This window comes from Uranotaenia lowii, chromosome 3 (assembly GCF_029784155.1).
Source record: "Uranotaenia lowii strain MFRU-FL chromosome 3, ASM2978415v1, whole genome shotgun sequence".
Lineage (NCBI taxonomy): Eukaryota > Metazoa > Arthropoda > Insecta > Diptera > Culicidae > Uranotaenia > Uranotaenia lowii.
This window is the reverse complement of record NC_073693.1, coordinates 261,387,190-261,394,461: the sequence shown is the minus strand read 5'-3', so window position 1 is coordinate 261,394,461 and position 7,272 is coordinate 261,387,190. Positions and strand designations below refer to the sequence as shown.

The window sequence follows — 7,272 nt, the reverse complement described above, 5'->3', positions numbered from 1 at the left end:
ACATGCGGAGGGATGCTGATAACAGGTATGGTTTTATTTGCAATTTTGTAACGACGAGTCAATTGAAATACCTGTTACATTCATTGGTTTTGGGGGACTATGGCCGTTAGTTCTCTGATCAATGAATGACTACGGGTAGTTCAACTGTCTCCAATCAAAATTGTCAAATAAAACCTGGCCAATCATGGGTAAGTAAAGTGATATGAAAGTGCATTCGATCAGTTATTTTTAGTGTAACGCATCCGCTCGATCCAATTGGTTCTTGTGTGTGTTTCATCGTTGCTTTCTCTTGTACTTGCATTCCAATAAGAATTATGTTGTGATGTGCAAGGCAAGGTATCGAAATTAACGCATAACTATCGGTTGAACCTTACACTACTGGTTAAAAGTTCATGACACAAAATTACAATTAAAAACTTATTCTAATATATTTCTCTTTTCTATTTTATTGCAGATGCAGAAAATGATTTAATGACCAATGACCGATGGGATGAGCATGCATACACTCAAACTTTACACTGCGTGAACGAACGATATGAGTACACCCGCTGTGCCACCCACTTTTGAGCGACGGTTGTCGGGTTATATCAGCCGTCTGGCGAAAACTTGCATGCAAGTTATGCTGCATTTAGAGCAGGATTTAAATTTTGGGAATCTATCATTCGTTCCGATTTTGGTAATATTACATAGCATTTTTTTGCGATAGTATAGTTTGTTATGCTTTTAGATCCGCGGCAGAAAAAACCCCGAGCGGTTTTCCGTTCATGTCGGCGAGTTCGTACGAACTTGTACCCTTTTTTTCTGAGAACAACACAAGGAATGAATTGAGGACCTAATTTAGCATTGTACCTCTGGCTAGCGGAAGACAGCTGGAAATTCCTTTTAAATACCCGTTGGCCTGGTTGGAATGAGGGTGAGTAACGTTTGTGGCGTAGGTCGTATGTTTTTTTTGTATATTCGTGGGTTTTTTTGAGCTGATCTTGTACAAATTCGTTAATTTTTTTGCTTATGCCTCTAAATTTGTTCATGCGTTGTTCTTCAGAAAGATCTTCGGTACATTCTAATCGATGATCGGAACCTTTAGACACAATTTCGTGGCCAAAAATAACGCAGTGCGGGCTAAACTTTGTGGACGAATGAATTGTATTGTTCAGCATGTATTCAATTTCTGAAATTCTAGTGTCCCACAACGTTTGGTCTGTTTTTACGTACGATCTTATCATCGAGTTGATCGTACGGTTAAGGCGTTCAGCTGGGTTAGCCTGGCTACGATGGCGTGAGTTAGTCCAATGCTGTATTTGGTACTTTTCGACAAAATTACAAAATTCCTTAGACAAAAACGTGCTTGCGTTGTCGGATATGATTATTTGGGGGGCTGAGAAACGCCTGACCCACTGCTCTTCCAACACTTTACACAGATTAACACTCGAAATCTTCCGAACGGGGACAAGTAAGGAATATTTTGAAAAAATGTCCATAATTACTAATAAATGACTATTGCCTTGCTTGCTCCGCGGTAGAGATTGGATGTAATCCATGCAAATGAGTTGAAAGGGCCGGCTGGCGATTCTCTGCTTCCCCATTTCTGGCACGCTTGAAACTGTTGAGTGCTTGTTTTGTTTACACGGGACACATTTCGCTATGTGCTTGCGTATGTCGCTGCACATGCGCGGCCAATAGAAGCGACGTTTTATTTTATCTACGCATTTGTCATACCCAACATGTAAGCTTTTCTCATGCTCATCCTCCATGACTTGGGTTCGCAACGAAGAAGGGACACACTGTTTCCATTCATAGCGATAGTCCATAGTGTCTGTTTTCGCTGAAACAAACTTATACAGTTTATTGTTTTGAATTTTAAAGTCAATGTACAGTTCTGGGTCCTTTTTGACCCCCGATAAAAGCTTTTTGTACCATTCATCTGTCTGTTCCAAATCTAGTGCTTCAATTGACCGGGAAAGGGCATCAGCGACCACATTTTCCTTCCCTTTTCGGTGGCGTATTTCCATTTGGAATTGCTGAAGCGTGATACTCCACCGGCTTAAACGGGAGGACGACCTCCACTTCGCACGCATTATGAAAGTCAGGGCAGACGAATCGGTAACCAAAATGAATTTGGTTCCTTCAATGTAGCCCCTGAATTTTTCAATGCAGCGAAGTGCAGCTAGTCCTTCCTTTTCAGCCGCGTGGTAGTTCAGCTCAGCGCCTTTTAGTTTCTCGGAGTGGTACGCTATTACCTTTTCCTCGCCATTCTGAATTTGAGTGAGGACACCTGCGATAGCCGAATCACTCGCGTCGGTTTGGACTGTGAATTGAAGCGCGAAATTTGGATTAGCCATCACAGGCGCCGATATGAGGCAGTCTTTTATGGTTTTGAAAGAAGCGTCTGCTGCCGTGGTCCACTGCACCCTCTTTGGCTTGTTCTTCAACAAGTCAGTGAGAGGTGCTGTAATCTCACTGAAATTTTTGATAAACCTACGGTAGTAGTTGGTCATACCGAGGAATCGTCTGAGTTGTCTTACCGATTTCGGAACCTGATATCCAACGATCGCTTTTATGCGATCGGGATTAGGCCGTAAACCATCTTGGGATAAGACATATCCAAGATACGGCAATTGCTGACAGCAGAACTTCGATTTTTTCAAATTGATGCAGAGGTTTGCCTTTTTTAAGCGCTCAGCAAGATCTTCAAGTCGTAATATGTGTTCATCAAACGTTTGAGATGCTACCACAATGTCGTCCAGATACACGAATATTGACGGCTCGAGAGCACCATGGTCCAGAATTCTATCCATACACTTGCTCAAAGTGGCTGGCGAATTACATAACCCCATTACACAACGTGTCCACTGGAAGAGTCCTCTTCCTGGGACCGAAAATGCCGTGTATTTTCGGGACTCGGTGTGTAACGGAATTTGAAAGAAGGCCTGCGACAAGTCTATGGTAGAAAGGTACTTCACTGGACCCAGGTGGCTCAGTATTCGGTTCTGGTGCGGCAATGGGTAAGCATCTCCTTTTGTACGCTCATTAAGCTTCCGCGCGTCGAGACATATTCTAACTTCCGATGCGTCCTTCTTAGCTACTGCTATAATCGGAAGCGACCATTCAGAGTTTGAAGGTTCCACTATTCCATCTTTCAGTAACTTATCCAAGGCATCATTTATTTTATCCCTAATTTGTGGACTCCACGGATAAGGATTTTGCCTCAATGGTGCAGCATCTTTATATTCATTTTTAAATTCAATTTTATGTTCTAATACATTTGTTTTTCCAAATTTTCCTTCCTCCGCGTGAAAAAACATACTTTTTACTTTTTCTAATTTTTGTTTTTGAATTTCTGTTAATTCTTCTTGGATTTCCATAATTTCGTGGGTTTCATTATCAGCAAAACTTGATGGTATATCCTGGATCGTTGGTGTTATCCCAAATTTCTGCCAAAAGTCATACCCCAAAATGCACTTGCGTTTGAGAGTTGGGGCGAAAATTAAATTTAAAATTTTTGTTGTACCGTTAAAGGTTACTGGAACATCCGCACATCCTAAAATTTCGAGTTGTTCTCCGGAAGCCGTTTTCAAATTTAAAGGAGCCGTTTCTAGATTTCAATTTAGTAGTTGAATAATTTTTCTTGCCCCAATCCCTACAACCGTTCGTGCAGCTCCACTGTCCAAAAGACCAACCAGTTCAATCCCCATCAAATGGATTTTCGCGAAAGGTCTTGAATCATTGTTAAGGTTGATGAGCAACGTTGCAATCTCGTCATCCTTAGCATGATTGAATACCTTCGCATAACCCAATTGTTGGAGAATGTCTGTTGGGTCATTTGGAATGGGAACTTGAGGCCTTAAGGAGTTACGTTGACTGCTCTGCCTCACTGAACAGCCTTTCCTGCGTTTTTTGCATCACAATAAGGACACTCCGAAGTGGCGAACCCGGGAAAACCACAAATCCAGCAGAACACGTTCCGAGATTCTTCACATTCCTTAAAATCATGTCCCTGTTCGTGGCAGTTGAAACAAAATCCCCTTTTTATGGGAATGTAAGCTTTAACAATTCTTTGAATTGGGTCCGTTCCACTTGGACCAGGATTTTGGTTCCCACCATAAGAATTTCCAGAATTGAATGGTTTATTCCTTTGAGGAAACCTTTCATTTTTCCCCAATTCTTGTTTTTCTGGTTCAGTACGGTGATTTGTTCTTTGATTATTTTTCTTATTATAACTAATTGATTGATAATCAGAATTTGGCGTTTTCTTTTGATAATTATTATTGGAATGTTTATTATATTCGTAATAATTATTGTTATCAGATAGATTGTTACCGTAGTGCAATTCTCCGATTTCAGCATTAGATCTCATCGAAAACTGGATATCTTTTTTTGCATAAATGTGCCAATTAATAGCATCGAACCGCTTACCGAACTCTCTCATTTTAGGGATCGAATCTGTTCCGGCAGCTAACATCGCAGTTCTACAATCTTCCCTGGTATTGCGGAAAAGAGTATCAAATTTCCGACGGTCATCCCATGGCTCGGACATGCAACGGAAAATACGGACTATATCCAGGTAAAAATCCTGAAATTTTTCGCGTGGCCCTTGCCTTCTCGCGTTAACTAACCGCTCGTATTGATAGTCCATATCTATCGGCATAAACTCATTTTTGAGCTCCTTCACGAGGTTATCCCATGAACCTAATTCATTGGAGCCCATAAACCAAGCACGTGCCTTACGCGTAAAAAGATGATGCGCAGACGCAAACAGTTCATCTTTTGAAAAGCCTTCAGACCTAGCATTAAATTCGATTTCTTTTAGGAACTCGTTAATTCTCCTACCGTTATCCATCCCATCATACCGAACCGTCCATTTGTGGATGGGTAGACGATCGCGACGTGATATTATTTGGTTGTTATTTTCAACGATTTCATGAGTCGAAATAGGCCTAATTTCCTCGACCAAACTTGGCAAAGAAGCTCCTTTGATTTTCAACCATTCATCGAAATTTGATGGTTTTTTTATGCTGCCAGTTTCTGAACGTACAGAACTGCTCGACTTTTTCCCATTTGCATACCCTGCGGGCTTATTAGTATCGCGAGAGCTTTCCAATGCCGAGATGCGCTCGAGCAGTTGGCTTAGCGCCGATTTCAACTTACGATTTTCGCCTACGAGTTTGAGAATAGCTTTATCTTTCTCGTCTAACAATCCCATTGTTTCTACTCGATCCTCATCAAAAGAGTTGTTTTCGAATTCGCCGTGATCTTCACTCGCATTTGTTGCTGGATCAACGTATTCATCTCGCTCAAGCATAGCTTGTTCGTTTGGATTTGGTTCGCTGCTAAGATGATCATTTAAACCCTCTCCATTCTCATTTGGTTCGTTATCAATGACAGGATGAATACTTTCATTGATCAGGCTCAATTCTGCTTGTCTGACTTCTTGGATGGGAGAAACGATTGAGAAGAACATGCTCAGAAGTTTAGTGCACTCAGCAGCAAAGATATCAATGCTGTTGACGTCATCTACATTCTTAGCGTGCAATTTCAATCGTTCCATTCTGAAAAATACATGCAACAGTCTGGTCTTGTGACATTGGTCTGGAACTTTTTTCGCCTTTTTACCCTTTAATGCATTCCTAATCTCATCTAACTTAACCCCACATTCGATTATTTCATCTTCTGGCTTTTCCCATAAAATATCGTATTCAACTGTTTCTTTTTCCTTTTCAGCTTTCAAAAGCTCGCGTAAAGTGCGTTCCTGACTGCTGCGCCTCAAATCGGACACGTCTGTGTGGCGGATACGCAACTCATGATCAAGCTCGTGATCTGAGAGATGAGCTGGGTTTATGGATAAATATTGTTGTTTTAATTGCGATTCCATTTTCGTGTTTAGAATTTATCAGTTGAATAATCAAAGGTACTTAACAAGAACAGCAAAAGAAAAGATGAACAGAACCACAAAATAACTGAATGTTAAGTCAATCAGATGAACTTATGAATTAAAATAGCACCCAGGGAAAAAATTTAACGAATATTATGAAATAATAATAAATTTAAAAAAAAAATTTTAATGTTTAATAGTAAGAACTTCTACAAAATAAGAACACGTTAAAATTGTAATTGTAAGATATCATTAAGATGAAATAAAAAGGTTTGTATTGTTTTGTTTTACTTTTGAATATCACAGATCATCACACCAAAAATTACCACAACATACAGATAAAAATTGCTCCAATTTGAAACAAATTATTTAACTCAATTTCACTCCGACTAAATTTTTAAGCAATCGTGCTTTCAACGTTCATTTGAACTTCAGAACCCCTCTGTAAGACATGGAATAATTTCAAAAGCGGTTGAGAGTTTTGCAATTCAACCAATTACTGCAAAAATCATTTAAAGGAAGCCTGGATGTTTTCCCAGAGAATTCTGCAACGGATCCCGGTGGAACCCCTACAACTAGTAACGGTAAGGCAGTTTTAGTTGGGCGCCAAAGTGTAAGACTGGCTGTTAGCCAATCGGTAGAAGTGCTGTGAACCCCTATCAATCCCTAGGGTCGGCACGCTTACCACAAATACTATGTTGCAAGGAAGTTCGGGAAGATTAAGGTAAAACTCCTAGGCTTAACAATTGGTACCTTTATTAATTTTGCAGTTTCCACCCACCACTTTCTTAGTACTATCTAACCTTTAACGCGGGAATGTACTCCTCCTTCCTCCTTCGGCGTCGAGCTCGGGTTCGTTGAGGTCGGCTTGGAGGCCAGCTGGTTCTCGCTGAGTGTACCCGGCCCCACCTTGGGTGCTGAACCGGGCACTGTTGGTTCTTCGACGGTAGGCGAAGCGGCACGTGGCAAGTGCGTACCTGGTCCCACCTTGGGTGCTGAACCAGGTACCGGTGCAGGTCAAACCGACGTTGTAGCGGTTGTCGGTCGACGTTGTAGGGCGTCGCGCAAGGCGCTCTCGGATTGAGTTTAAGAGAGTTTTAAACTCGAACAGCGGGGCCCTGTTAATGTTCAGGAACCGATTAGGGGGATGGCGATTTTGGGCAACAATAAAATGGCGGATGGTTACCTGTTGTTCAAAGTTACGCCTATACTGGTCGTTTTAAGGGTTGATCCTGTCTAGTGGAATATTTCCTGTCCCTTGAACTGATGGAACTTGTACTATGGATAATATTCCCACAATCCGACTTTTAGTTCACAATTTTGTACTTTTAACTAAAGCCTTTCTTCTTAGTGATCAGTTCGCGAACGTTTTTCACAATGCCTAGTCATTTCGTCTTGACCGG

General features: G+C 41.2%; 1 long non-coding RNA gene across 1 annotated transcript; it reads left to right on the top strand.

The window, feature by feature from the left end:
• LOC129750636 (uncharacterized) lies at positions 1 to 5,998 on the top strand. Its single transcript, XR_008738431.1, has 4 exons — positions 1 to 188; positions 455 to 913; positions 4,432 to 4,561; positions 5,719 to 5,998. It is a non-coding gene; the product is annotated as an uncharacterized LOC129750636 (long non-coding RNA).
• Positions 5,999 to 7,272: the final 1,274 nt, after the last annotated feature.